The sequence below is a fragment of the Nicotiana sylvestris genome, chromosome 1 (genome assembly GCF_000393655.2).
Source record: "Nicotiana sylvestris chromosome 1, ASM39365v2, whole genome shotgun sequence".
In the NCBI taxonomy this organism is placed as follows: domain Eukaryota; kingdom Viridiplantae; phylum Streptophyta; class Magnoliopsida; order Solanales; family Solanaceae; genus Nicotiana; species Nicotiana sylvestris.
This window is the reverse complement of record NC_091057.1, coordinates 37,127,768-37,138,373: the sequence shown is the minus strand read 5'-3', so window position 1 is coordinate 37,138,373 and position 10,606 is coordinate 37,127,768.

Sequence of the window (10,606 nt, the reverse complement as noted above, 5' to 3'; positions counted from 1 at the left end):
GAGTGACGTAAGGTCGGTATCCTTTGTACACGTTATTAGGACTAACTCTTCACTATGAACCTTATAAGAATCAGGAAGTACCAACAACATTGATAACATAAGAATAAGAGAAGCAACATTAACATCAATCGTTCCATAAGAGGGAAAGCAATGGAAGTACTGCTAGTTTCTAAGAGTAGAGTATCTTTGAAAGCTCGTTCATTACATTATGTACAATCGGAGTCGTGCAAAAGAAGAAAAGGGATAGCCTCACATACCTTGTATATACTGCCCCAATCACAAGCTATGAAATTGTCACAACTCCTTAGTCTACAATAAGAGAAACGATACTATCGTTATCATTTAAGCGTCATAACTATTATGTATCGACCACAACCTATTTTACGATGAAACGGACAGCACCTCCCCTATATATATGACCTCACACCATTCAAAACAGTCACCAAACAGCCCAAACAACATCAATAATAAACATATTGAGCCTCCCAAAATAGTCCACACACAGCCTAATCACTCCATACATACGACGACCACCGTAGTCGTGTCAAACAACCTGGAAATGTTACGAATAACTATCAGCCCATAACCCTACATATATATGGTGTTTCTCCACACCCTTCCTCCTCCAAAACTCCACAAGATAGTAGTAAAATACGCAGCCCAACAACAACGCAAAACAGTCCACAAAACAATAACATTACTACCAAGCCTTTCGATATATATCTCACAAGTTCTAGCTTCAATGGCTTAGCCGCAACTTGGATAATCTTAAATACATATAGAGTAAGAGGTTCCTTACCTTTATACAGAAATAACAACTCCAATTTGACCTTAAATTTCCATGAAATATCCCTCCAATGCTGCCACAACAACAAAAAAGCGAAACTAGCGATCAATTAGTGTTTTTCGGCACTAGAATCACTTTAGAAGGCTTGAAATCACCTAGGATTGATATTAAGAACATGAGGGAGTATTTACAGAACATAAACCCTTTAAAACAACCTCCCACACGAGCTGGAACGACACAAAAATGAGCAACAACAAGAAGAACAAGAGACTTACTAGCGCCACGGAATTCCCGACACTTGATTTGTGTTGTTTGCCCTTTTTTTGGGTCTTGAATCTTGAGAGAACCTTGAGAGGATGTTCCTAGGGTTATAAGGTCTGAAAATAGTGAGAATAAATGACTTAAAACGGGTTGGAGGCATCCTATATAGGTCCAAATATCTTAAACCGCCTTAGTGGGCCCCATATAGAGGTGTTTGGCGCAGTCTCGCGAAAATGCGAATATCTCTCTACTCCAAGATCGTATCGATGAACGGTTTAATGCGTTGGAAACTAGAATCATAGATATTTAATTTGGTTGGTATATCACCCCGTAATTCCTTGTAAATTAGGAGAAAATATTAGAAACATTTGACCTAATGTTTAAATAAAATTATGAACCTAAGTTGCGACAACTTTTGTCGACTTTTGTTTCATAACTCGTTTGACTTCAAGACTTATGATACGGATATTATATGATTAAAATACCTTAATACATGTCCTCTTGAGTGTATTAAGCACCGCTAGATTTACCTGAAAATACGAGTTACAACATCCTTGATTCATTTAACTTCTAATACTTGTTAATCACCCTTATACACTCTTGTATCACTTAAGACCAATAGGATTGACTTCTTATCATCTCAAAGATAATTCCTTCTTGGATTTATGTTAACTAATATATGGAATGAACTAACACATGTGGATATGGGTTGTAACACCCTCTCCCCCTTAGGAACATTCGTTCTCGAATGTAAGGGCTCATGGGGAGTTTAAATCATTGTGGATTCCAATGAAAATTTCCGATCAATTTTCCCCTATAAAATGGTCACTAGCAAAACTTGCAAGCAATTAAGCCCAACATATGGCTTCACAAGGCTACACAAAGCATTATGCATATTTACATTATCTACATATCACCATTTTGTATTAAGGAGGAGTATTCTCAAATTATTGCTTACCTCATAGAGCCGTTTCACCTTCCAATGTATCCTGTCTTCCACCAGCATCCTTGTTATCTTCATTCTGGAATAGGTAAGGGTATTTAGACTTCATCTCCTCTTCTGCTTCCCATGTCATTTCTTCCATATTTTTGTTCCTCCACAATACTTTGACGGAAGCTACATCTTTTGTTCTCAGCTTGCGGACTTGTCGATCTAATATCGCCACGGCACTTCTTCATATGATAGGTCCTTTGTAACTTGTACATCTTTGATAGGTACGACTCGAGAAGGGTCTCCAATACATTTCCTCAACATAGATACATGGAATACCGGGTGGACAAATTCCAATTCGGATGGCAATTCTAACTCATAAGCAACCTGTCCAATCCGTCGAAGAATTTTATACGGCCCGATATACCTTGGACTCAGCTTACCTTTCTTCCCAAAACGCATAATACCCTTCATTGGTGAGATCCTCAGGAAAACCCAATCACCAACCTCAAACTCTAGATCACGACGTCGGACATCAGAATAAGATTTTTGCCTGCTTTGTGCCGTCCTCAATCGCTCCTGTATCACTTTCACCTTCTCAATAGCTTGGTGAATCAAATCTGGCCCATATAATTCTGTTTCACCGACTTCGAACCATCCAACTGGTGATCTACATCTCCTCCCGTATAGTGCCTCGTATGGGGCCATTTTAATACTGGAATGGTAGCTATTGTTATAGGCGAATTCTATGAGTGGAAGATGATCATCCCAATTCCCCTTAAAATCTAGAACACATGCTCGTAGCATATCTTCCAGTGTCTGAATGGTACGTTCAGCCTGTCCGTCAGTCTGCGGATGAAATGCAGTGCTGAGATTTACTTGTGTGCCTAAACCCTTCTGGAAAGACCTCCAAAAGTTAGCCGTAAATTGAGCTCCTCGGTCTGATATAATAGATATGGGCACACCATGAAGCCTAACAATCTCCTTGATATACAACTTCGCATAATCTTCAGTCGTGTAAGTTGTCTTCACTGGCAGAAAATGGGCACATTTTGTAAGTCGATCAATTATCACCCAGATGGAGTCAAACTTATGATAAGAGCGAGGTAATCCAATAATGAAGTCCATATTAATCACCTCCCACTTCCAGGTCGGAATCTCTATATTTTGAAGCAATCCACCGGGTTTCTGATGTTCTATCTTTACTTGTTGACAATTGGGACACTGGGCTACAAATTCTGCAATAGACTTCTTCATATTATCCCACCAATACTGCTCCTTGACATCATGATACATCTTTGTCGAGCCGGGATGGATGGAATATCGGGATTGATGAATCTCATTCATAATCTTCTCTCGCAACCCTGCCACATTAGGCACACACAATCGGCTCTGGTATCTCAGTGCCCCATCTTTTCCGATCCCAAAAGCCATACTTTTACACTGTTGAATGCTTTCTCTTAATCGTACTAAGATAGGATCTTCATATTGTCGTGCTTTTACCTCGGCTACCAAAGATGATTCTGATGTATTCTGTACAGTAACACCTCCGTCATCAGAGTCTAACAATCTGATTCTCATATTGGCTAGCTGATGAAGCTCTTTAATCAACCCCCATCTACCTGCCTCAATATGTACTAAGCTTCCCATTGATTTACGGCTGAGAGCGTCTGCCACAACATTGGCTTTACCGGGATGATACAATATCTCGACGTCGTAGTCTTTCAATAATTCAAGCCACCTACGCTGCCTCAAATTCAACTCTTTCTGCTTGAAGATGTATTGTAAACTCTTGTGATCTGTGTAGATGTCAACATGGACGCCGTATAAGTAGTGCCGCCATATCTTCAAAGCATATATTACTGCAGCCAATTCCAAATCATGGGTTGGATAATTCTTTTCATGCTTCTTCAATTGTCTTGATGCATAAGCAATCACCTTCCCACGTTGCATCAATACGCACCCCAAACCTATACCTGAGGCATCACAATATACCACATAACCTTTTATTCCTTCAGGAAGAGTGAGCACTGGTGCGGATGTCAATCGATTCTTCAGCTCCTGAAAACTACGTTCACAAGTGTCAGACCACTGGAACTTGGTAGCTTTCTGTGTTAACTTAGTCAATGGTGATGATATAGAGGAAAACCCTTCCACAAACCGCCTATAATATCCTGCTAGCCCTAGGAAGCTGCGGACTTCTGATGGTGTTGTAGGTCTCGGCCAATTCTTTACTGCATCGATCTTCTGAGTGTCGACACTAATACCCTCATCAGATATCACATGGCCAAGGAATGCTACTGAGTTCAGCCAGAATTCACATTTGGAGAGCTTAGCATATAACTTACGATCCTGAAGCGTCTGTAATACTATCCGCAAGTGGCCCGCATGTTCCGCCTCCGAACGAGAATATACTAGAATGTCATCAATGAATACAATCACGAACACATCAAGATAGGGCCTGAATATAGTATTCATGAGATCCATAAAAGCTGCTGGGGCATTTGTTAGCCCGAACGACATCACCAAGAACTCAAAGTGCCCATATCTTGTCCGGAAGGCCGTCTTTGGAATATCCTTCTCCTTAACCCTCACCTGATGATACCCTGAACGTAAATCAATCTTGGAGAAATACTTGGCACCCTGGAGTTGGTCAAACAGGTCATCAATTCTTGGAAGTGGATACTTGTTCTTTATAGTAGACTTATTCAACTGTCGATAGTCGATACACATCCGTAACGACCCGTCTTTCTTCCGCACGAATAGGACTGGTGCACCCCAAGGTGAAGTGCTAGGCCTAATAAAGCCCTTATCCAGCAAGTCCTTCAACTGCACCTTCAACTCTCGCAACTCTGCCGGGGCCATTCTGTATGGAGGAATAGAGATCGGTTGAGTGTCAGGCAACACATCAATGCTAAACTCAATCTCCCTTTCAGGAGGAAGGCCTGGGAGTTCATCTGGGAAAACATCTGGGAATTCGTTGACCACAGGGATTGATTGTAAAGTAGGCGGTTTCGCCTCCGCATCCCTAACGCGAACGAGATGATAAATGTAACCTTTTGAGATCATTTTCCTTGCCTTAAGATAGGAAATAAACCTACCTTTCGGTGTAGCAATGTTCCCTTTCCATTCAATGACGGGTTCACCCGGAAATTGGAACCTAACCATCTTCGTACGACAGTCAACATTTGCATAGCATGAGGCCAACCAGTCCATTCCCATTATCACATCAAAATCAACCATTTCTAACTCAAATAAATTTGCCGAGGTTTGACGACTACAAATCATCACAGTGCAACCTCTATATACCCTTCTAGCAATCACAGAATCTCCTATCGGAGTAGATACCGCAAGGGGTTTACTTATCAATTCAGGTTCAATGCCAAACTTATTAGCCACAAAGGGTGTAACATATGATAATGTAGATCCCGGATCAATCAGCGCATATACATCATAAGAAAACACAGATATAATACCTGTAACAACATCTGGAGACGACTCGAGATCCTGTCGACCTACTAGAGCATAGGTTCGATTTTGAGCACCACTCGAACTCGGCACTGCACCTCTACCCCTACCACGACCTGTCGACTGCTGAAAACCCCGTGCTGGAGGTCGAACTGATGAGGAAGAACCAGACACAGATCCAGTCGGCTGAGCCATACCATCACCTCCTCTATTAGGACAATCCCGCATCATATGGCCAGGCTGTCTGCAAGAATAACATGCATCAGAACCTCGACGGCACAGTCCAAAGTGGGCCTTGCCGCAATGATCACAACGTGGTGTTGTGGGTCTCGTCTGACTAGTATCCCTATGATGTTGTAAGCCTGATGCCTGCGAACTCTAACCTGGACCAGAATAGGTAAATCGATCATATTGAGGCCTCTAAAACTGTAAGGGAGCACTAGCTATAGGTGGCCCCTATCCTGCTCCCTATCTGCCCTCTGCTGGCGCTTACGATCCTCTAGTGTCTGGTCATAAGCCTGAATACGGGAAATATCCATGCCCTCCACCAAGGATGCTGTTGTGCACTCATTTATCAGATGTGGTCCCAATCCGTTCACGAACAAATGCACCCTATCACTCATCTCGTCCACCATATGGGGAGCATACCTTGCTAAAGAATCGAACTGCATACTGTACTCTCGCACACTCATATTACCTTGTCTAAGGTTCAAGAACTTATCAGCTCTAGCTCGTCATATCTCAACTGGCAAGTAGTGACGAAGAAAGGCCTCAGAAAATTCCTTCCACATAACTGGAGGAGGGTTCGAACCCCTGGATCTCTCCCAACTATCATACCAGAGAACCGCTAAATCCCGTAGCCGATAAGAAGCCAACTCTACTGCCTCTGTATCACTAACATGCATAACCCGAAGTGTATGATGAACCTGGTCAATAAAAGTCTGCGGGTCCTCCTTGGGGTCTGATCCGGTAAACACTGGAGGGTCTAAATTAATAAAATCACAAACTCTCGTACTAACTGGTTTCTCAGCAGCACCTGTATTCTGCCTCTGAGCCTGAGCAGCTACCAAGCTAGTCAATAACTGCAAAGCACTCCACATATCCTGGTCTGGAGTGCCAGACGGAGGAACTGGAGGTGCTGGGTGCCTCCTAATATCCTCTGGAGGAGACGGGGTAGAGAGGTATGAGACGGCATCTCACTCTGAGCCTCACTTTGGCCTGCTCTGGCTTGGGGAACCTGACTGGTACCCTCTCCTGCAGCTGTATCAAGCCGTCTACTAATTGTTTGCTTCCTAGTCGAAGGCATCGCTGAAAGAAAATAAGGTGAATATTAGAGACAAACACTTACGACTCAACTCTATGCACGGTCTAGATTCAGGAAGAAGGTAACAACCCTAGATATCATGTAGCCTCCTGATTATAAATGTGGCGCGCTACACATCCATAATCAAGACTCTATTAGACATGGCTCACAGGCAATCCCTAGGACAGACTTGCTCTGATACCAAGTTTGTCACGACCCAAACTGGAGGGCCATGACTAGCACCCGACCATACTTGCCGAGCACCAACGTACATTTCATCTAACCTTCATTATTATCTTTTAGGGCTGACGAGATCAATATAAATGGTAGACCTGGATCATGGACAACCAGCAATAAAATATGACGGCATGAACATACATAGCAGGGGATGACCAGACAATCAAGAAACTACATATAAGGTATGAGCTACCACGCTACTATGAAAGACTATACAACAAAAACTAGCCGACAAGGCATACCAAACTATACATGAGTCGACACCTGTCTATGAGCCTCTAAAGGAACATAAGTGCTGCAACATAGCCGGAACAGGGCCCCGACATACCCATAATGTCTATAACAAAAATGCATACCAAGACCAAGGCAAGTCCGGAGAAGGGATCTCGCCAATCACCGCTGAACTGGACAGCCTACTGTGGTGGGGGAGCTGCACCTGCCTATCTATCAGGACCTGCAGCACGACATGCAGAATTCACTAACAAAAGGACGTCAGTACGAATAAAAGACTGAGTATGTAAGGCAGGGAACCATAAATACGAACAGTAACGTAAGCAAGGATAGAGAATATACAACCTGTAACATCTTAGTACCTCTGAGGGCTACTGACATAAAATGCATGATACATATGTATAAATACATAAACCTTTAAAACATTTGCCTCTGTGGGCACCATCATCATCATATCGTACCCGGCCATAATAGGCTTGGTAAAAAATGTACCCGGCTATCATAAGGCTCGGTAGTATCGTACCCGGCCACGTGGAGCTCGGTAAAACCCAACTGATCAGTGGTTGCATAATAGGTGTCGTACCCGGCCAACTATCAAGAAGTACCAATAACATTGATAACAAAAGAATAAGAGAAGCAACATTAACATCAATCGTTCCATAAGAGGAAAAGCAATGGAAGTACTGCTAGCTTCTAAGAGTAGAGTATCTTTGGAAGCTCGTTCATTACATTATGTACAATCGGAGTCGTGCAAAAGAAGAAAAGGGATAGCCTCACATACCTTGTATATACTGCCCCAATCACAAGCTATGCAATTGACACAACTCTTTAGTCTACAATAAGCGAAACGATACGATCGTTATCATTTAAGCGTCATAACTATTATGTATCGACCACAACCTATTTTACGTTGAAACGGACAACACCTCCCCTATATATATGACTTCACACAATTCCTAAAAATCACCAAACATCCCAAACAACATCAATAATAAACATATTGAGCCTCCCAAAATAGTCCACGTACAGCCTAATCACTCCATACATACGACGACCACCGTAGTCATGTCAAATGACCCAGAAATGTTACGAATAACTATCATCCCACAACCCTACATATATATGGTGTTTCTCCACACCCTTCCTCCTCCAAAACTCCACAAAAAAGTAGTAAAATACGCAGCCCAACAGCAACGCAAAACAGTCCACAAAATAATAATATTACTACCAAGTCTTTCGATATATATTTCACAAGTTATAGCTTCAATGGCTTAGCCGCAACTTGTATAATCTTAAATACATATAGAGTAAGAGGTTCCTTACCTTTATACAGAAATAAAAACTCCAATTTTACCTTAAATTGCCATGAAATATCCCTCCAATGCTGCCACAACAACAAAAAAGCGAAACTAGCGATCAATTAGTGTTTCTCGGCACTAGAATCACTTTACAAGGCTTGAAATCACCTAGGATTGATATTAAGAACATGAGAGAGTATTTGCAGAACATAAACCCTTTAAAACAACCTCCCACATGAGCTAGAACGACACAAAAATGAGCAACAACAAGAAGAACAAGAGACTTACTAGCGCCACGGAATTCCCGACACTTGATTTGTGTTGTTTGCCTTTTTTTTGGGGTCTTGAATCTTTAGAACCTTCAGAGGATGTTCCTAGGGTTCTAAGGTCTGAAAATAGTGAGAATAAATGACTTAAAACGGGTTGGAGGCATCCTATATAGGTCCAAATATCATAAACCGCCTTAGTGGGCCCCATATAGAGGTGCTTGGCGCAGTCTCGCGAAAATGCGAATATCTCTCTACTCCAAGATCTTATCGATGAACGGTTTAATGCGTTGGAAACTAGACTCATAGATCTTTTGGTTTGTATATCACCCCGTAATTCCTTGTAAATTAGGATAAAAGATTAGAAACATTTGACCTAATGTTTAAGTAAAATTATGAACCTAAGTTGCGACAACTTTTGTCGACTTTTGTTTCATAACTTTTTTGACTTCAAGACTTATGATACGGATATTATATGATTAAAATACCTTAATACATGACCTCTTGAGTGTATTAAGCACCGCAAGATTTACCTGAAAATACGAGTTACAACATCCTTGATTTTTTTAACTTCTAATACTTGTTAATCACCCTTATACACTCTTGTATCACTTAAGACCAATAGGTTTGACTTCTTATCATCTCAAAGATAATTCCTTCTTGGATTTATGTTAACTAATATATGGCATGAACTAACACATGTGGATATGGGTTGTAACATAATCCCCATAGGGGTGCCGATCTAGGCTCTTCTAGAAACCCCCACTGTATTGTCAAATGTGCATGCATTATGTCAAAACCTAGTATGATTTAAAACGCTGTCCACGTAATAACTCGCTAAGGCAAGCCTTGTCCAAAGTCCATTGGGATTTCAATAATCCCAATGGACACAATCACGTTCTGTGTAGTATTTGGAGAAAACGTGCCAATAGGTTGATCATTAACATGCAAGTAGCCAAATCTGGAAGGGGGAAGGGCTAACTCTATTTGTTTTGCAGAAATAAGGCATAAAGTCACCAAGTTCGGCATGGTTCAAAATATCTCACCTTTGCTACTGGATTGGTGGAAAAAGCTCCTACAAAGTGACAAAAATCATGTAAAAAGAGTCCTCGAAAATTTGTCCTCCTTGTTAGACATTCAGCCAAACAATGCATTAATTAAGGCTGCCACCATGTTTTGGGATGAGAAGAGAGTCGTCTTCCATTTTGGCGACATACAAATGAGTTGTCTTCCATTTTGGAGACACCAATAGTCGCATCTCTGGCATAACCATGCTGAAACCTGTCCTTGAGGACAAGCAAATGAGGATCATAATTCTGGTGCTCTCTGATGCGAGCAAACAAGGAAGATTGAGAAACTACACAAGCTAGAACCCGACTAGGCTCCGAAGTATCCAATCTCACGAACCGGTTGGCCAAGGCCTAAACATCAACTACAAGGAATCTCTCACCAATAGGAAGGAATACAAGACTACCCATACTCGCTGCATTTCTACTCAAGGCATCGGCCACCACATTGGGCTTTCCCGAATGCTACAAAATGGTAATATCATAGTCCTTTAGCAGATCCAACCATCTCCGCTACCTCATATTGAGATCCTTCTGCTTGAACAAGTTCTGAAGGCTACGATGATTAGTAAATACCTCACAAGACACACTATAGAGGTAGTGCCTCCAAATCTTCAACGCGTGAACAATGGCAGCCAACTCCAAATCATGAATGGGGTAGTTCTTCTCATGGGGCATAAGTAATAACTCTGCCCTCCTGCATCAAAACACATCCAATATCGATCCGAGAAGCATCACAATATACGGTATAAAAACC